General features: G+C 36.4%; 1 long non-coding RNA gene across 3 annotated transcripts in view; it reads left to right on the top strand.

The window, feature by feature from the left end:
• LOC123379003 overlaps positions 1–21894 on the top strand; it is a 49076-nt gene that overhangs the window by 6423 nt on the left and 20759 nt on the right. The window contains exons 3-4 of one of the 3 annotated variants that reach the window (XR_006582852.1): positions 18083–18119; positions 18727–20444. The exons of 1 other annotated variant lie outside the window; for it this stretch is intronic. This is a non-coding gene — a long non-coding RNA (uncharacterized LOC123379003). Of the gene's footprint in view, positions 1–18082; positions 20445–21894 lie in introns of those variants that run through there. One more of the 3 variants, XR_006582850.1, reaches the window with a different exon arrangement.

Genomic DNA, 21894 nt, shown 5'->3' with positions numbered 1-21894 from the left:
TGTTTTCTTGGACAATTGGCCCATGTCTCATTATGTAACACTGCTCTTCATACCTGATAATTATTCTTGCTCTGAATTCTGCTCTGTCTGAAATATAGCTACTCCAGCTTTCTTTTTTTTTTTAAGTTTATTTATTTATTTTGAGAGAGAGAGTACAAGCAGGGGAGGACCAGAGAGAGGGAGAGAGAGCAAATTCTAAGCAGGCTCCAAACTGACAACATGGAGCCCGATGCGGTTCCCCAACCCACGAATCGTGAGATCTTGACCTGAGCTGAAATCAAGAATTGGATGCTTAACCAACTGAGCCGCCCAGGCACCCCCTAACTTTCTTTTGATTAGTGTTATCATGGTTATCTTATTTGTTCTCTTACTTTTAACCTACATGTATCCTTGTATTTAAAATGGGTTACACATGGATAACATAGGTAGGTTTTATTTTTTACATACTCTGATGTAAAAATTCCAGAAATAGCAAAAGTAAAACAACTGGATCATAGTAATTAGTAAGAGTTTATTATAAACACAAAAACAGTTCACAAACTGGGAGCTCTGAAGCCAACAGTAGAAAGAGGCTCAGAGGAATATTATTATAAGATAGCTTATATTGTAAGAATGCAGAGGTTGCATCTTTACAATAAGTTGATTACAGTATTAGAGTTTTCCTACTAATAAGGGACTGCCAGTTTGGGGGAATAGCTTGTTTCATTTATGATTTTAAGAGGCATAAGAATGGCTCAAGTTTGACTTGCGTTGCAGAATTGGCTGTATTAAGTTTTCCTTATGTGGTTTAATTGGGTTTTTCTGCTCAGGAAATTTTCATCTCGTTTCCATTCTCTATTTGATTTTAACATCTCTATCTTCTAAATGATGTATATAGGACATTGATGTTTAAAGTTATTGTTATATACTTCATATACAACAAATCATATTTGTTACTGTTATCTATTCCTTGCCATGAATGTTTGTTCAACTTTTTGTGTTCTGCTCTTTTGCTGACCATTGCATTTTTAATTGAACATTTGATATCATCCCACTTTATGTCCTCTCTTACTATATCAGTAATAGGTTGGTTTTTTAAACCTTTTTGAGTTATTATCCTAGAGTTTGAGTGTACATTTACAGCCAATGCAAGTCCATTTTTTAATCTATATCACAACACAGATAATGCAGGTAGCTTATGACAACAAAATATTCCTAATTCTTTTCCATTTTTTTTCATCGTTACTGCCACTTATTTTACTTATATATAAGCTATAATCATCAAATACATTGTTGATAGTATTTTGAGTAAACCATTATCTGTTAATTAAGAAGAAAAAATTAGGGGCGCCTGCATGGCTCAGTTGGTTATGTATCTGACTTTGGCTCAGGTCATGATCTCATGGTTTTTGAGTTCAAGTCCCACATTGGGGTCTCTGCTGGTAGTATGAAGCCTGCTTTGGATTCTCTCTCTCTCTTTCTTTCTCTCTCCCCGCCGCCCACCTTGGACAGAGAGATCGGGACAATCTCCTGCTTACACTGTCCATTTCTCTAAAAAATAAGCATTGAAAAATTTTTTTGAATTAGAGTTTTTATTTTACTTATTCCTTCTCTAATGCTCTTTATTTATGTAGATCTCAGTTTCTGACCTGTATTATTTTTCTTCACTCTGAGAAAGTTCTTTTACATTTCTTTTTTTCCTTTTTAAAATTTTATTTTAATTCCAATAGAGTTAACATACATTGTCATATTAGTTTCAGGTATGCAGTATAGTGATTCAGTAATTCCATACATCACCCAGTGCTCATAACCCAAGTGCACTCCTTAATTCTCATCACCTTTTTCACCCATTCACATATTCACCTCCCCTTTGGTAACCATCAGTTCTCTTTAGTTAAGAGTCTGTTTCTTGGGTTCTCTCTCTCTCTCTCTCTCTCTCTCTCTCTCTCTCTCTCTCTCCTCCCTTGCTTGCTTGTTTTGTTTCTTAACTTCCACATATGAATGAAATCATATGGTATTTGTCTTTCTCTGACTTATTTCCCTTAGCATTATAATCTCTCATTCATGTCATTGTAATTGGCAAGATTTCATTCTTTTAATTGCTGAATAATATTCCATACACACACACATGCCACCTCTTCTTTATGCATTCATCAGTTGATGGACATTTGGGCTGTTTCCACGATTTGGCTATTGTGGATAATGCTGCTATAAATATCAAGGTGCATGTATCCATTTGAATTAGTATTTTTGTATCCTTTGGGTAAATAATTCCATTTTTAACATTTGGGAAACCTCTACACCATTTTACAGACTGCACCAGTTTGCGTCCCTGGCAATAGTGCAAGACAGTTCTCCTTTCTCTACATCCTTGTCAACAAATGTTGTTTCCTGTGTTATTAATTTTAGCCATTTTGACAAGTATGGGGTGGTATCTCATTGTAGTTTTAATTTGCATTTCCCTGATGGTGAATGATGTTGACCATCTTTTTATGTGTCTATTGGCATCTGTACATCTTCTTTGGGAAATTTCCTATTCATGTCTTCTGCCCATTTTTTTAACTGGGTCATTTAATTTTTTGGTGTTGAATTTGATAAGTTCTTTATATATTTTGAATACTAACCATATGCATGTTATGATCTTATTCATTTGTGTTTGCTGAGGCCTGATTTCTGAATATGTGATGTGTTCTGGAGACTCTCCAATGTGTACTTGAAAAGGATGTGTATTCTGCTGTTTTAAGATGGGATGTTCTGAATATATCTGTTAATTCCATCTGGTCCAGTGTGTCATTCAAAGCCATTGTTTCCTTGATTTTCTGCTTAGATCTGTCCATTGATGTAAGTGGGGTGTTAAAGCTTCTAGTAGTATTGCATTATTATCAATAAGTTACTTTATATTTGCTATTAATTTTTTTTATATATTTGGTGCTTTCATGTTGGATGCATAAATTTTTACAATTGTTAGATCTTCTGGTTGGATTGTATCCTTTATGATTATATTGTGCCCTTTTCTCTTTTTACAGTGTTTGTTTTAAAAAAATTTTTTTCCCAACGTTTTTTATTTATTTTTGGGACAGAGAGAGACAGAGCATGAACGGGGGAGGGGCAGAGAGAGAGGGAGACACAGAATCCGAAACACAGAAACAGGCTCCAGGCTCCGAGCCATCAGCCCAGAGCCCGACGCGGGGCTCGAACTCACGGACGGCGAGATCGTGACCTGGCTGAAGTCGGACGCTCAACCGACTGCGCCACCCAGGTGCCCCTACAGTGTTTGTTTTAAAGTCTAGTTTATCTGATATAAGTATTGCTACTCCAGATGTCTTTTGACATCAGTTTGCATTTTAAATGTTTATCCATCCCCTCACTTTAGTCTGCAGATATCTTTAGATCTAAAATGAGTGTCTGGGAAGCAGCCTATAGACGGATTTTTTTAAATCATTCGGACACCCTGTATCTTTTGATTGGAACATTTAGTCCATTTACATTGAAAGTAATTATTGATGGGTAGTATTTATTGCCGTTTTATTGTTTTGTCATTGTTTCTGGATATTATCTCTGTTCCTTTCTTGTGGTTGTCACTTTTGTCCTTTTCTTTCCAAAGAAAAAAGAGACCAAAAAAAGTTACAAACAGAGAGGGAGGCAAACCATAAGAGACTCCTAAATACAGAGAACGAACTGAGGGTTGATTGGGGGGACGGGGAAAATGAATGATGGGCATTGAGGAGGGTACTTGTTGGGATGATCACTGGGTGTTGTGTGTAAGTGTTGAATCACAGGAATCTACTCCTGAAGCCAAGAGCACACGGTATACACTGTATGTTAGCTAACTTGACAATAAAGTATATAAAAATAAAATGTATATATATCTATATCTGGCAACACTGGTTAGTTGTCATGAACATCTTTAGTTTTTGTCTGTGAAACTCTTTTATCTCTCCTATTCTGAACAACAGCTTTGCTGGATACAGTATTATTGGCTGCAGATTTTTCCCATTCAGCACTTTGAATATATTATACTCCTCCCTTATGGCTTGCCATGTTTCTGTTGAGAAATCTCCAGCTAGTCTTATGGGTTTTCCCTTGTAAGTTAAGGACTTATTTTGTCTTGTTTCTTTTAAGGTTCTTTCTTTTTCACCATATTTTGCAAATTTATTTACAATATATCTTGGTATGGGACTGCTTTTGTTGACTTTGATGGTAATTCTCTGTGTCTCCTGGACCTGGATGTCTGTTTCCTTCCCCAGATTAGAGAAATTTTCACCTATAATTTCCTTAAATAAACCTGCCCCATTTTCTCTTTCTTCTTCTAGGACTCCTATAAAATGAACATTATTACATACAATAGGGTCACTGAAATCTCTAAATCTATTCTCGTGTTGCAAAATTCTTCTCTCTCATTTTTTTAATGCTGATTTTTGAGAGATAGAGAAAGAGAGAGAGAGAGAGACAGTGTGAGTGGGAGAGGGGCAGAGAGAGACACACACAGAACCCAAGCAGGCTCTAGGCTCTAAGCTGTCAGCACAGAGCCCGATGTGGGGCTCAAACCCACAGACCACAAGATCATGACCTGAGCTGAAGTTGGATGCTTAACTGACTGAGCCATCCAGGCGCCCCTATCTCTCTTTTGTTAAGCTTCATTTCTTTCCATTATTTTGTCTTCTGGGTCACTAATCCGTTCCTCTGCTTCTTCTAGCCTGCTATTCATTGCATTAAGCCTGTCTCCATCTCATTTATTGAGCTCTTCATTTCTGATTCTTTTTTCTCTTTCATCTCTGTGGTAAGGGTCCCACTATTGTCTTTTCTCAAACCCAGCAAATATCCTTATGATTATTGCTTTAAATTCTCCATCAGGCATGTTTCTTATATCTGTTTAGGTTATATCTCTGGCCATGGCCATAACTTGTTCTTTCATTTGGGATATATTTCTCCATCTTTGCATTTTGTCCAACTCTCTGCCTTCTTCTCTGTGTTAGAAAATCTAGTTATTCAAATACACAACCTAACCCGATACCTAAAAGAGCTGGAAAAAGAACAGCAAATAAAGCCCTAAACCAGCAGAAGAAGGGAAATAACAAAGATTAGAGCAGAAATTAGTGATATTGAAATTAAAAAAAACAAAAAAAAAACAAAAACAGTAGAACAGATCAATGAAACCAGGATCTGGTTCTTTGAAGGAATAAACAGAATTGATAAACCCCTAGCCAGACTGATTGAAAGAAAACGGAAAGTACCCAAATAAATAAAATCACAAGTGAAAGAGGAGAGATCACAACCAATGCCACAGAAATACAAACAATTCTAAGAGAATAATATAAGCAATTATGTACCAACAAATTGGGCAATCTGGAAGAAATGGACAAATTCCTAGAAACATAAACTACCAAAACTGAAACAGGAAAAAATAGAAAATTTGAACAAACCCACAACCAGTAAAGAAATTGAGTCAATAATAAAAAAAAATCTCCCAACAAACAAGAGTCCAGGGCTGGATGGCATTCCAGGGGAATTCTACCAAACATTTAAAGAAGAGTTAATACCTATTCTTTGGAAGCTGTTCCAAAAAATAGAAATGGAAGGAAAACTTCCAAACTTTCTATGAGGCTAGCATTACCTTGATTCCAAAACGAGACAAAGACCCCACTAAAAAGGAGAGCTACAGACCAATTTCCCTGATGAACATGGATGCAAAAATTCTCAACAAGATACTAGCCAACCGAATAAAAAAATACATTAAAAGAATTTTCACCAAAATCAAGTGGGATTTATTTCTGGGATGCAGGGCTGGTTCAATATCCATAAATCAATCAATGTGATATATCACATTAATAAAAGAAATGATTAGAACTACATGATCTTCTCAATAGATTCAGAGAAAGCATTTTACAAATGCTAAATTGATAAAGACCCTCAAGAAAGTAGAGATAGAAGGATTAGACCTCCATATCATAAAATCCAGATATGAAAGACCCACTGCTACTATCATCCTTAATGGGGGAAAACCGAGAGCTTTCCCCCTAAGATCAGGAACACAACAAGGATGTCCACTCTCACCACGGTTGTTCAACACAGTATTGGAAGTCCTGGCCTCAGCAATTAGACAACACAAAGAAATAAAAGGCATCCAAATCAGAAAGGAGGAAACAATCAGAAAAACTAAAAGGCAACCAAGAGAATGGGAGAAAACTTTGCAAATAACAAACACTCTTTGCAGATGACATGATACTGTATGTGGAAAACCTAAAAGACCACACACACACATAAAAATTCTAGAACTGATCCATGAATTCAACAAAGTCGCAGGATATAAAATCAATGTACAGAAATTGGCTGCATTTCTATACACTAGTAATGAAGCAGCAGAAAGAGAAATCAAGGACTTGGTTCCATTTACAATTTGACCAAAAACCATAAAATACCTAGGAATAAATCTAACCAAAGAGGTGAAAAGTCTATACACTGAAAACTATAGAAAGTTTGTGAAAGAAATTGAAGACACACACACACACACAAAACTGGAAAAACATTCCATGCTCATGGATTGAAAGAACAAACATTGTTAAAATGTTGATACTACCCAAAGCAATCTACATATTTAATGCAATCCCTATCAAAATAAAACCAGAATTCTTCACAGAGGTAAAACAAACAATCCTAAAATTCGTATGGAACCAGAAAAGACCCTGAATAGCCAAAGCAATCTTGAAAAAGAAAACCAAAGTTAGAGGCATCACAGTTCTGGACTTCAAGCTGTCTTACAAAGCTGAAATAATCAAACCACTATGAAACTAGCACAAAAACAGACACATAGATAAATAGAACAGAATAGAGAACCCAGAAGTGGACCCTCAAATGTATGGACAACTAATCTTTGACAAAGCAGGAAAGAATATCCAATGGAAAAAAGACAGTGTCTTCAGCATATGGTGTTGGGAAAACTGGACAGCGACATGGAGAAGAATGGACCTGGACCACTTTCTTACACCACACACAAAAATAAACTCAAAATGGATGAATGACCTAAACATAAGACAGGAAGCCATCAAAATCCTAGAGGAGAATATAGGTAACAACCTCTTTGACTTTGCCACAGCAACTTTTTACTTAACATGTCTCCAGAGGCAAGGGAAACCAAAGCAAAAATGAACTATTGGGACCTCATCAAGATAAAAGTCTACTGCACAGAAAAGGAAACAATCAGAAAAACTAAAAGGCAACCAAGAGAATGGGAGAAAAATTTGCAAATAACATATCAGATAAAAGTTTAGAATCCAAAATCTGTAAAGAATTTATCAAACTCAACACCCAAAAAAACAAATAATCCAGTGAAGAAATGGGCAAAGGACATGAACAGACACTTTTCCAAAGAAGACATCTAGATGGTTAACATACACTCATCATCAGGGAAATTCAAATCAAAATCACAATGAGATACCATCTCCCACCTGTCAGAATGGCTAAAGGAAACAACTCAGGCAATAACAGATGTTGGTGAGGGTGCAGAGAAAGAGGAACACTTTTGCACTGCTGGTGGGAATGCAAATTGGTGTAGTCACTCTGGAAAACAGTATGGAGGTTCCTCAAAAATTTAAAGATAGAACTACCCTATGATCCAGCAATTGCACTGCCAGGTATTTATCCAAAGGGTACAGGAGTACTGTTTCGAAGGGACACATGCACCCATTGTTTAAACAGCACTATTGACAATAGCCGAAGTATGGAAAGAGCCCAAATGTCCATAAACTGATGAATGAATAAAGATGTGATGTGTGTGTGTGTGTGTGTGTATGTATATATGTATATATGTATATACGTATACATATACACACACAATGTACATGTATACATATATACACACACAATGTACATACATACATGTATACATACACATACATATATGTATACATATATGTATACATATATACATATATACATATATTTATATGTGTGTATGTGTATACATATATTTATACATATATATACATATATATACATATATTTATATGTGTGTATGTGTATACATATATTTATACATATATACATATTTATATATGTGTATGTGTATACATATATTTATACATATATACATATATTTATATGTGTATACATATATGTGTGTGTATGTGTATATGGCATGCATGTATATATACGTGTGTGTGTGTGTGTGTGTGTGTATAATGAAATATTAGTGATCCAAAAGAATGAAATCCTGCCATTTGCAAACATGTGGATGGAACCACAGTGTATTACGCTAAGCAAAATAAGTTAGAGAAAGACAAATGTCATATGACTTCACTCATATGTGGAATTTAAGATACAAAACAAGTGAACATAAGGGAATGGAAGCAAAATTAATATAAAAACAGGGAGAGAGAGAAACCATAAAAGACTCTTAAATACAGAGAACAAACTGAGGGTTCCTGGAGGGGTCTTGGGTAGGGGGATGGTCTAGCTAAGTGGACAAGGGGCATTAAGGAGGACACTTGTTGGGATGAACACTGGGTGTTATACATAAGTGATGAATCACTAAATTCTATTCCTGAAATCATTATTACACTGTATGCTAACTAACTTGGACTTAAATTTTTAAAAAAGGAAGAAAAGAAAATCCAGTTATGTCTCCTGCTCCTGAGAGTAATAGCCTTATAAAGTGGTCATGTAGCACATAGGGCCTGGTGCTCCAGGGAGTGTCTCCAGAGTGTGTTGCACGCACTCTGGTATTGTGTTATTATCTGCTGTGGGCAGTGTTTGGACCCTGTCCTGAATGTGGTGAGTCTCAAGTAGATGTGCCCTAGTCTGCTTGTGAAATGAGACTTGACACCATCTTTACCAAAACTGAGCCCTGTAGAACTCTCTGGTCAGGTGACATGGTATGGGGAGGTGTTTGTGCTGGTACTCTGGGGGAAGTGCCCACAGCACTGAGACTGAGGCAAGCTTAACTGAGAAGGGCAGTCCCACCAGAGTGCAGTGAGGTGGGGCCTGGTATATGCAAGTTAGGCACCCAGTGTTGGTGTCATGCTGCTTCCTGCAAGTGGCTTTGTGTCTATGCTGAGGGGTGGAGGATGGAGGATGGTGCCAGACAGCTCCTTTTTTCCTGGAGAGGTTTCTCAGAAACACATTTTGAGAAGAGTGAATAGTCTCATGCCTGTGTGCCCCAGGCATTCTTCAGCAAGCAGTCTCCAGTCTGTCCCCAGGTTGTTTGCCTGCCTTCTCTCCAGGATCAGTACAGTGCCTTCCAGCTCTATCCCAACCAAGCCCACTGTCCTTTAAAACTGCAGGCTTTAAACCCTGCTTGTTGCAGAAACTCTCAAAATTCAGCCTCTCTCACTTTCCAAGCAATAGCTTTTGGGAAGCATTCTCCTTGTGTGTTCCCCTGTGTACTCTTCTCTCGCTTTCTCACTTTTCTCAACTACCACACTCCCTCCCCTCCATAGCTGTGATCCATTTCTCCCCTAAACCATGTCTCCAACCTTCCTACGTTCCTTGAGGTGCTTCATTCCCCTTAGTTGTGCAGTTCTGTCAGTCTTCATGTCGATTTCTGGGGTGCTTAGGGTGATTTGATAGTTATCTAGTTGTGTTTATGGGATGAGGTGAGCCTAGGGTTCTCCTCCCTGCCCCCACCATCTTCCTCTCCAACATTATGTTTTTTATATATTTTGGATACTAGCCCTTTATTGGCTATTTCATTTCATTTGTAAATATTTTCTCCCATTCTGTACGTTACCTTTTAGTTTGTTGATTGTTTTCTTCATTGTGCAGAGGACTTTTATTTTGATGTAGTCCCAGTAGAGTTTTTAAATATTATTATTATTATTATTATTATTATTATTATTATTATTATTTTGTTTTGCTTTAGATTTTGCTTTTATTTCCCTTGCCTCAGGAGACATTTATAGAAACATTTTGCTACAGCTCATGTCAGAGATTACTGCCTGTGCTCTCTTCTAGGATTTTTTATGATTTTAAGTCTCACTTTTAGGTCTTTATTCCACTTGGGGTTTATTTTTGTGTATGATACAAGAAAGTGATCCAGTGTCATTCCTTTGCATGTAGCTCACTAGTTTTCCCAAAACCATTTGTTGAGGAATGAGGAAGCTTTGTCCCATTTGATATTCTTTCCTGTTTTGCCAAAGATTAATTGACCAAATAATCATGGCTTTATTTCTGGGCTTTCTATTCTGTTCTGTTGATCTATGTGTCTGTTTTTGTACCAGTACTATACTGTTTTGATCACCACAGTTTTGTAGTATAAATTGAAGTCTGGGATTTTGGTACCTCTAGCTTTTCTTTTCTTTTTCAAAATTGCTTTGACTCTTCAGGGTCTTTTGTGGCTCCAAACAAATTTACAGTTTTTTAATTCTACTTCTGTGAAATATGCTGTTGGTATTTTGATAGGGATCGCATTAGCTGTGTAGATTATTTTGGGTGGTGTGGACATTTTAACATTTTTTTTCTTCAATCCATGAGATGGAATGTCTTTCCATTTCTTTATGTCATCTTCAATTTCTTTTATCATTGTTTCATAGTGTTAACGAGTACAGTTCTTTCACCTCTTTGGTTAGATTTATTCCTCAGTATCTTATTACTTTTGGTGCAATTGTATATGGGATTGTTTTTATTATTTTCTCTTTCTGCTGCTTCATTATTAGTGTCTATAAATGCAATGGATTTCTGCACATTGATTTTGTATCCTGTGATTTTACTGAATATATTTATCTGTTCTAGTAAGTTTTTGTTGGAGTCTCTAGGGTTTTCTATATAGAGTTATCTGCAAATATTGGTTTTATGTTATATGTTATATATTATCTGCAAATAATGGAAGTGTTACTTCTTTACCTATTTGGATACCTTTATTTCTTTTTGTTGTCTAGTTGCTATGGCTAGGACTTTAAATACTATGTTGAATAAAAGTGGTGAGAGTGGACATCCTTGTCTTCTTCCTGACCTTAGGGATAAAGCTCTAGGTTTTTCCTCATTGAGTATGATGGTTGTGTTTTTTTCATGTATGACTTTTACTATGTTGAGGCATCTTTCCTCTAAACCTACTTCATTGAAGGTTATTATCATGAATGGATGTTGTACTTCATCAAATACTTTTTCTACATCTATTGAAATGATCATATGGTTTTTATCCTTTCTTTTATTGATGCGATATAGCATTTTGATTGATTTGTGAATATTGAACTACCCTTGCATACTAGAAATAAATTCCACTTGATTGTGGTAAATGATTTTTTAAATGCATTTTTGGATTCTGTTTGGTAGTATTTTATGAGGAATTTTATATCTGTGTTCATCAAAGATATTGGCCTATAGTTCTCTTTTTTAGTGGAGTCTTTATCTGATTTTTGTATTAGGGTAATGCTGGCTTCATAGAATGAATCTATAAATTTTCCTTCCTTTTCTATTTTTGTAATATATTGAGAAAAATGAGTATTAACTCTTCTTTAAATGTTTGGTAGAATTCACCTGTGAAGCCATCTGGTCCTGGACTTTTGTTCTTTCTTAGTTTTTTCTTTTTTCTTTTTCTTTTTCTTTTTTTTTTTTTTTTTTGTTACTGATTCAATCTCCTTGCTGGTAGTCTATTCACATTTTCTATTTCTTCCTGCTTCAGTTATGGTAGGTATATGTTCCTAGGAATTTATCCCTATGATAAGTTTCTTCTAATTTGTCCAATCTGTTGGTATATAGTTTTTCATAATATTCTCTTACAATTATTTGTATTTCTCTGGAGTTTGTTATTTCTCCTCTTTCATTTGTAATTTATTTATTAGAGTCCTTTCTATTTTCTTTTTGATGAGTCTGGCTAGAAGTTTATGAATATTGTTTATCTTTTCAAAGAACCAGCTTCTGCAACTTCTGGTTTCATTTATCTGTTCTGCTGTGTTGTTGTTGTTGTTGTTGTTGTTGTTGTTGTTGTTGTTGTTGTTTTAGTTTATATAACAATTATTTCTGCTCTAATCTTTATTATTTCCTTCCTTCTGCTGGTTTTAGGTTTTGTTTTTTCATCTTTTTCTAGCTCTGTTAGGTGTAAGAGTTGGTTATTTATTTGAGATTTTCCACGTTTTTTGAGGTAGGCTTTTATTGGTATAAACTTCCCTCTTAGAAACACTTTTTTTTTGCATCTGAAATGTCTTGGGCCATTGTGTTTTCATTTTCATTTGTTTCCATACACCTTTTGGTTTCTTCTTTGATTTCTTGGTTAACCCATTTATTGTTTTGAAGCATGTTATTTAATCTCTATGTATTTGTGGTCTTTCCAAATTTTTTCTTGTGGTTGATTTCTAGTATCATAGTATTGTAGTCAGAAAAGATTCATGGTATGACTTCACTATTGTTGAATTTTTTGAGTCTTATTTTCTAGACTAATATGTGACCTATTCTGGAGAATGTTCCATGTACAGTTGAAAAGAATGTGTATTCTGCCATTTTAGGATGGAATGTTCTGAATATATCTGTTAAGTCCACTGGTTCAGTATGTTATTCAAAGTCATTCTTGTTGATTTTCTGTTTGGATGATCTATTGATGTAAGTGGAGTGTTAACGTCCACTACTATTATTCTGTTACTATCAAGTAGTTTCTTTATGTTTGTTATTAACTATTTTATGTATTTGGGTTTTCCCATGTTGTGTGCATAAGTATTTACAATTGTAATATCTTCTTTCTTGGACTGTCTACTTTATGATTACATAGTGTCCTCATTTGTCTTGTTATAGTCTTTGTTTTAAAGTCTCTTTTATCTGATATAAATATTGCTACCCCAGGTCTCTTACCATATACATTTGAATGAGAAATATTTCTCTATCCTCTCACTTTCTTTTTTTTAATTTAAATTTAAATTCTTATTTATTTTTTATTTAAATCCAAGCTAGTTAACATATAGTGTAGTAAAGGTTTCAGGAGTAAAATTTAGTGATTCATCACTTACATATAACACCCGATGCTCATCCCAGAAGTGCCTTTCTTAACGCCAATCCCTCATTTAACCCATCCCCCTACCTGGTACTCCTCCAGGAGCCCTCAGTTTGTTCTCTGTATTTAAGAGTCTCTATAGTTTGCCTCTTTATCTGTTTTTATCTTACTTTATTTTTCCTTCCCTTCGCTATGTTCATCTGTTTTCTTAAATTCCACATGTCAGTGAAATCATATGGTATTTATCTTTCTCTGACTAACTTATTTTGCTTAGCATAATACATTCTGGTTCCATCCATCTTGCTGCAAATGGCAAGATAGCATTCTTTTGGATCACCAAGGAATAATCCATTGTATATATATGCTATATTTTCTTTACCCACTTGTCAGTGGATGGGCATTTGGGATGTGGAATTTGGGTATTGTTGATAGCACGGCTATAAACATTGCAGTGCATGTGCCCCTTCAAATCAGCATTTTTGTATCCTTTGGAGAAAGGATAGAGCAATTGCTGGGTCATAGGGTAGCTCTATTTTTAATTATTTTGAGGACCCGCCATACTGTTTTCCAGAATGGCAGCACCAGTTTGCATTCCCACCAGCAGTGCAAAAAGGTTCCCCTTTGTATCTGTTTCCTGAGTGTTAATTTTAGTCATTCTCACAGGTGGGAGGTGGTATCTCATTGTGGTTTTGATTTGTATTTCCCTGATGATGAGTGATGTTGAACATCTTTTCGTGTATCTGTTAGCCATGAAACATCTAGATGTTTCTTTGGAAAAGTGTTCTTGTCTTTTGCCCATTTCTTCACTGGAATACTTGTCATTTGCAAATATCTTCTCCCATTCTGTTGGTTGCCTTTTAGTTTTGTTGATTGTTTCCTTTTCTGTGCAGAAGTTTTATCTTGAAGAGGTCCTAATTGTTCATTTTTGCTTTTGTTTACCTTGCCTCCTGAGACATGTCTAATAAGAAGTTGCTGTGACCAAGGTCAAAGAATTTGTTGACTGTTTTCTCCTCTACAGTTTTGGTGGTTTCCTGTCTCACATTTAGATCTTTCATCCATTTTCAGTTTGCTTTTGTGTATGATGTAAGAAAGTGGTCCAGGTTCATTCTTCTGCATGTCACTGTCCAATTTTCCCTGCACCATTTGCTGAAGAGACTGTCATTTTTCCATTGGATATTCTTTTCTGCTTTGTTGAAGATTAATTGGCCATACATTTGTGAGTCCATTTATGATTTCTCTATTCTGTTCCATTGATCTGTGTGTCTGTTTTTGTGCCAGTTGCATAGTGTTTTGATTATTCCAGCTTTGTAATACAGCTTAAAGTCTGGAATTGTGATGCGTCCAGGTTTGGTTTTCTTTTTTAACATTACTTTGGTTATTCAAGGCCTTTCCTGGTTCCATACAAATATTAGAATTGTTTGTTCTAGCTCTGTGAAGAATGCTGGTGTTATTTTGATAGGGATTGCATTGAATGTGTAGATTGCTTTGGGTAGTAGCAACATTTTCACAATATTTGTTCTTCTAATCCATGAGCATGGAATGTTTTTCCATTTCTTTGTGTCTTCTTCAATTTCTTTCATAAAATTTCTATAGTTTTCAGCATACAGATCTTTTACCTCTTTGGTTAGGTTTATTCCTAGGTATTTTATGGTTTTTGGTGCAGTTGTAAATGTGATCAATTCCTTTATTTCTCTTTCTGCTGCTTCATTATTAGCGTATAGAAATGCAATCGATTTCTGTACACTGATTTTATATTCTGCCACCTTGCTGAATTCGTATGTCAGTTCTAGCAGCTTTTGGGTGGAGTCTTTTGGGTTTTCCATGTAGAGTATCATGTCATCTGTGAAAAGTGAAAGTTTGACTTCTTCCTTGCCAATCTGGATGCCCTTTATTTCTTTATTTTGTCTGATTGCTGCAGCTAGGACTTCCAACACTATGTTGAACAACAATGGTGAGAATGGACATCTCTGTCTTGTTCCTGACCTTAGGGGGAAAGCTCTCAGTTTTTCCCCATTGAGCATGATTTTAGTGTTGGGTCTTTCATATATGGCTTTTATGATCTTGAGGTATGATCCTTCTATCACTACTTTCTTAAGGGCTTTTTATCAAGAAAGGATGCATTTGTCAAATGCTTTTTATTTTCTTTTGAGAGTATCATGTCATTCTTAACCTTTCTTTTATTAATGTGATGTATCATGTTGATTGATTTGCAGATATTCAACCACCACTGCAACCCAGAAATAAATCCCACTTCATCATGGTGAATAATTCTTTACTGTATTGTTTGACTGAGTTTTCTAGTATCTTATCGAGAATTTTTGAATCCATGTTCATCAGGAAGTTGGTCTGTAATTGTTTTTACTGGTAATTACTGTTTTACTGTAATTTTACTGTAATTGTCTTTAGTTTTGAAATCAAGGTAATTCTGGCCTTATAGAGTGAGTTTGCAAGTTTTCCTTCCATTTGTATTTTTTTGGAACAGCTTCAAAGGAATAGGTATTAACTTTTCTTTACATGTTTGGTAGATTCCTCTGGCAAGCCATCTGGTCCTGGGACTCTTATATGTTGGGAGATTTTTTTATTACTGATTCAATTTCTTTATTGGTTATGGGTCTGTCCAAATTTTATATTTTTTTCCTGTTTCAATTTTGGTAGTTTATATGCTTCTAGGAATTTGTCCATTTCTCCAGGTTGCCCAATATAGTCACCTAATTGCTCATAATATTCTCTTATTATTGTTTTTATTTCTACAGTGTTGGTTGTGATCTCTACTCTTTCATTCATGAGTTTCTTTATTTGGATACTTTCCTTTTTCTTTTTCATAATTCTTGCTATGGGTTTATCATTTTTGTTAATTCTTTCAAAGAACCAGCTCCCGATTTCATTAATCTGTTCTATTTTTTTATTTTGATATTGTTGATTTCTGCTCTAACCTTTATTATTTCCCTTCTTCTGCTGGTTTTGGGCTTTACTTGTTGTTATTTTTCCAGCTTCTTTAGGTTCCATGTTAAGTTGTGTACTTGAGACATTTCTTCCTTCTTCAGCAAGGCCTGGATTGCTATATACTTCCCTCTTATGATTGCCTTTGCTCCATCCCGGAGGTTTTGGAGTTTCGTGTTTTCATTTTCATTGGCTTCATGTACTTTTTAATTTCCTCTTTAACTTCCTGGTTAGCCCATTAATTCTTTAGTCAGATGTTCTTCAACTTCATAGATTTCAAGGACTTTCCAAATTTTTTCTTGTGGTTGTTTTTGAGTTTCATAATGTTGTGTTCTGAAAATATGCATGGTATGATATAGATCTTTTTGTACTTATTGAGGGCTGGTTTGTGATTTATTCTGGAGAATGTTCCATGTGCACTTGAGTAGAATGTGTATTCTGCTGTGTTAGGATGAAATGTTCTATATATATCTGTTAAGTCTATCTTGCCCTGCATGTCATTCAAAGCCATTGTTTCCTTGCTCTATCCTCTCACTTTATTTTAAAACATTATTTTAGGGGCGCCTGGGTAGCGCAGTCGGTTAAGCGTCTGACTTCAGCCAGGTCACGATCTCGCGGTCCGTGAGTTCGAGCCCCGCGTCAGGCTCTGGGCTGATGGCTCAGAGCCTGGAGCCTGTTTCTGATTCTGTGTCTCCCTCTCTCTCTGCCCCTCCCCCGTTCATGCTCTGTCTCTCTCTGTCCCAAAAATAAATAAACGTTGAAAAAAAATTAAAAAAAAAATTAAAACATTATTTTATGTTTATTTCTTTTTGAGAGAAAGAGTCAGAATGTGAGCAGTGGAGGCGCAGAGAGAGAGGGAGACACAGAATCCGAAATAGGCTCCAGGCTCTGAGCTTTCAGCACAGAGCCTGACATGGGGCTCAAACTCACAAACTGCGAGATGAACCTGAGCTGAAGTCAGATACTTAACCAACTGAGCCACCCAGGTGCCTTATAGCCTCTCACTTTCAATCACATTAATTTAATGTGAAATTAATCTCTTATAGGCAGCATATAGATGGGTCTTATTTTTTTATCCATTCCATCACCATATGCCTTTAATTTGAGAATTTAGTCCGTTTACATTCAAAGTAATTATTGACAGGTATGTATTTATTATCATTTTGTTACTTGGTTTATGGTTGTTTTTATAGTTCTTCTCTGTTCCTTTCTTCCCTTGCTGTCTTCTCTTACTATAAGTTGTCTTTTTTTTAGTGATATACTTGGATTTCTCTTTTTTAAATATTTATTAATGCTTTTTATATGTGGTTATCATTAGGTTTGTATATAATCTAATATGTATACATATATAGAAGTCTATATTAAGTTGGTGGTTGCTTAACTTTGTGCCTGTTCTTTACTCCTCCCTCTCTCCCTCATTTTGGGTATAGGTGTCAGCTTCTACAACCTGTTATTTTGTGAGTCCCTTTACTGATTTTTACAGATACGTTATTTTTACTGCTTTTTTTTTTTTTTGCTTCCCACTTTTTCATACTCTTGCTCATGGAATTTCTTTTCCACTCAAAGAGTCCTCTTTAACATTTCTTGTAGGATTAATTTAATCATCATGAATTCCTTTAACTTTTGTTTGTATGGCACACTCTATCTCTCCTTCTATTCTGAATTATTACCTTGCTGGATAGAGTATTCGTGGCTGCAAACTTTTTCCTTTTAGCACTTAAAATATATCATGCCACAGACTTCTGGCCTGCAGAGTATCTGCTGAAAAAATCAGCTGATCTCCTGGTGGGGTTTCCCTTGTATGTAACTTTTTTTTTCTCTCTCTTGCTGCTTTTAAAAATTCTCTTTATTGGTACCTTTTGCTGCTTTAATTATTATGTGTCTTTGTGTAAACCTCCTCGAGTTGATTTCCTGGGGTGTATCTCTGTGCCTCCTGGACCTGCATTTCTGTTTCTTTTCCCAGATTTGGGAACTTATTATTACTCAAATTAATTTTCCTCCCGCATTTCTCTCTCCTTCTGGTACCCCTATGATGTGAATGTGATTACACTTGATTGTGTCACTGCGTTCCCTAAGTCCATTTTCATTTTGCATATTTTTTTCTCTCACTTGCTCTGTTTAATTACTTTCTATTACTCTGCCCTCCAGGTCATTGATATGTTCTGCTTTCTTTAGTCTTCTATTTACTCCATCAAATATATATATTGTGTTCTTCTTTTCTGATTGATTCTTTTTCATCTCCTTTTTAAGATTCTTACTGATGTCCTCCACTATTTTCTCAAGCCAGGTGAGTATTTATGATCATTACTTTAAAGTCTCTGTCAGGCATACTATTTATCTCCATTTCCCTTAGTGTCTTGCTGTAATTTTGTCCCATTCTTTCACTGGGGACATATTCCTCTGTGTCCTCATTTTCTTTAATGCCGTGTCTGTTCCTGTACGTTAGGAAATCCAGTTATGCCTCCTGCTCTTGAAAGCAGTGCCCTTATGAAGAAGAGATTCTGTAGTGCTCTGCGTTGAAGTGTCCTTTGTTCAGTGGAGTCTGACACTTTGTGGGTGTCTCCTATGTGTGTTGTGTGCCCCCGTACTATTGTGGCTTAGCTGCTTTTTCTTTCAGTACAGTCGTCAGCAGTTCTCTTTGCTTGTTCTGGGCAGTGTCTGGTCCCTGTAGTGTTAGTGGGCCAATTTGGGGCTGCCTTGGACTTGAGTTGAGTCAGACGGGCATTTGTCAGATAATGCAGTAGCACCAAATTGCCAACGTGCTTTCCCTGTGTTGTAACCTGAGAAGTTTTCATTGGAGGGCACAGAATGAAGTCAGACCAACTGTCTACCCTGTGTCCTTTGCCATGATCAAAGTCTAACTAGTGTGTGTGGTTATCTTTCTCTCTCCCCAGGGCAGGAATCACTTTGGAGTGGTGCCAGCCTCTGTTGGGGCTGTTTATACACTGCCAGGTATAGTATGACTTTGGGATGTCTCCAGCCAAGAGTGTATTGGAGGAGGTAGATAGTAACATTGTGGAGGGGTGTGGCATGCCGTGTTAGCAGGGTTTGTGATCCAGTCCTCTGTGAGAGGGGAGCTCAGTGCAGGGACTGTGGCAGGCCTGGGTTTAGTGGGAAGATCTGCCAAAGCGTGAGGAGGTGTATCTAGCAGGACACTTGGTGTTATCAATTTTGGTAACAAGTGTCAGCACCACACTGGTTTCTACAGGTAGTTGCGTGTTTATGTTGGGGTGTGGGGGTGAGAAATGGCACCTGCCAGCTCCTTTGTTCCTGGAGGAGTCTCCCAATGATCTTTGTCCCCCTAGGATATGCTCTGCGTTTAGTAAGCTACTCTCCCTTCCATATGTCCCAGGCATTTTTCAAACTTCTGCTTCTTAGCTGTACTCTGGGGGGTGCTTCTTGTGCTGTCTCCTTAGGGGCAGGGATTCAATTTCCTCTTGTTCTCTCAGCTCTCCTAGAGCTGAGACCACTGATTTTTTAAATTACGGTTTTAAGTCCCACTGGTTGTTAAAAGTCATGAAATTTGGCCATTCTGGTTTTCAAAGCCAAATTTTATGGAGAGTCATCTTCCCCGTGTGGGTTCCCTGGTGTGACAGTCTGTTTCCCTTCCCTGACTGCACCTGTGTGTGCCTCTTTCCTGCAGATAGTCCCACTGGTCTGTTTAACTCCCCCCTGGGTCTCTGCCCTTCCTACACTCAGTGTTGCCTCTTCTTTACATTTAGTTGTGGAGTTTGTTCTGCCAGTCTTCAGGTCGTTTTCTGGGTTATTTACACCTGTGTTATCTAGTTGTATCTGTGGGATGAGGGTTGTATCTTAGGGTCTTTCTATTTCACCATCTTCCCAGTTGAACTAGTCCCGTTCATTGTTGAAAGTGTGTCACTGAAGTCTCCAACTATTATTGTTTGCACGTATTCTCCCTTTCTTTCTTTTCTTTTTTTCTTTATATATTTTAATATTCTGTTATTGGGTATATGTATGTTTATATTTTAAAATTATCTTCCTGACAAATTGACCCAATTATAATTATAATATTTTCTTCTTAATAATTTTTGTTTTGTTTTGTTTTAAGGTCTATTTTATATTTACATTTGTATTCCAGATTTCCTGTGGTTGCCTAATATGTCTTTTTCATCCTTTCTACTTTCACTCTATTTGTGTCTTTGTATCTAAAATGTTTTTCCTTCAACAACATATAGTTGGCTCATGTTTATTTATCCTATTTTATTTAGCTTTTAAATTTTTATTTAAATTCTAGACAGTTAACATAGAGTGCAATATTGGTTTCAGGAGTAGAATTCAGTGATTGGTCTCTTACATACAGTACCCAGTGCTCATCACAACAGTTGCCTTCCTTATACCTGTCACCTGTCATCTAGTCTATCCCACACCCTCCTGCTTCCATCTACCCTCAGTTTGTTCTCTATCATTAAGAGTCTCATATGGTTTGTTTCCCTGTCTCTCTTTTCTTTTTCCTTTCTTCCCAACCTTGCCTTATGTTTATCTGCTTTTTTCTTAAATTCCACATATGAGAGACATCATATGGTATTTGTCTTTCTCTGACTGACTTATTTTGCTTAGCATAATACACTGTAACTCCATCCACATCATTGCAGATGGCAAGATTTCATTCTTTTTGATGACTGAGTAATATTCCATTCTCTGTGTATGTGTGTGTGTGTATGATATATATATACCTATATATGTATATGTATATATATAGTAAGACATATATACATACATATATCTCATATTCATTCATTAGCCTAAGGGCATTTGCTCTCTGTTTAGTTAGGCTATTGTTGATATTGTTGCTATAAACATTGGTGTGCATTTACCCTTTTGAGTCTGTATTTTTGTATCCTTTGGTTAAATACCTAATCAACCACTGGATTGTAGGCTAGTTCTATTTTCAAATTTTTGAGAAACCTCCATACTGTTTTTCAGAGTGGCTGCACCAGTTTGCATTGCCACCAGCATTACAAGAGGGTTCCTCTTTCTCTGCTTCCTTGCCAACACTTGTTGTTTCTTGTATTGTTAATTTTACCCATTCTGACAGGTGTGAGGTGGTATCTCATCATGGTTTTGATTTGTACTTCCCTGATGATCTTGATTTATGATCTTGAGGTGTGTCCCCAAAAAGCAAAAGAAAGAACAGGAAGAAATGATGTCCAGGAATTTAATCAGCACAAGTATGAGTAAGATGTCTAAACTAGAACTTAAAACCATGCTTATAAGAATAGTACCTGGGGTTGAAAAAAGAATAGAGGACACTAAAGAATCCCATTCTTTTATCGCTGAGATAAAAGAAAACCTAGTCACACACACACAAAAAATGCTATAAATGAGATACAATCTTGAATGGATGCCATTACAGTGAGGATGGACAATGCAGAGCAGTGAACAGTGATACAGAAGATAAAATTATGGAAAATAATGAAGCTGAAAAGAAGACAGAAACAAAGGCAAAAGATCATAATACAAGACATAGAGAATTCAGTGACTTATTAAGAGGAAGAACATTCATATCATAGGAGTCCCAGAAGATTAAGGGAGAAAAACAGGAAGAAGGTTTCTGTGAGAAAATTATAGCTGAAAATGTCCCTAATCTGGGAAAGGACACAGACATCAAAATCCAAGAAGCACAGAGAACTCCCATTTAATACAACAAAAGTTGAACACCATCAAGGCATATCATAGTCAAATTCACACAATAAACTGACAAGGAAAGAATCGTGAAAGGAGCAAGGGGGAAAAAAGTTCTCATCCTACAAAGGAAGACAGATCAGGTCACAGAAGATCTGTCCACAGAAGCATGGCAGCCCAGAAAGGAGTGGCAGGAAATATTCAACATAATGAATGAGAAAAGGATCAAGTCAAGATTTCTTTAGTAAGGCTATCATTCAGAATAGAAGGAGAGAGAAAGAGTTTCCCAGGGCACCTTGGAGGCTGTCAGTTGAGCATCCGACTTCAGTTCAGGTCATGATCTCATGGCTCCTTGTGAGTTCAAGCTGTGCATTAGGCTCTGTGCTGACAGCTCAGAGCCTGGGGACTGCTTCAGATTC

The sequence above is a fragment of the Felis catus genome, chromosome C1, assembly GCF_018350175.1.
Source record: "Felis catus isolate Fca126 chromosome C1, F.catus_Fca126_mat1.0, whole genome shotgun sequence".
Taxonomy (NCBI): domain Eukaryota; kingdom Metazoa; phylum Chordata; class Mammalia; order Carnivora; family Felidae; genus Felis; species Felis catus.
This window is presented reverse-complemented; position numbering and strand designations above follow the sequence as displayed.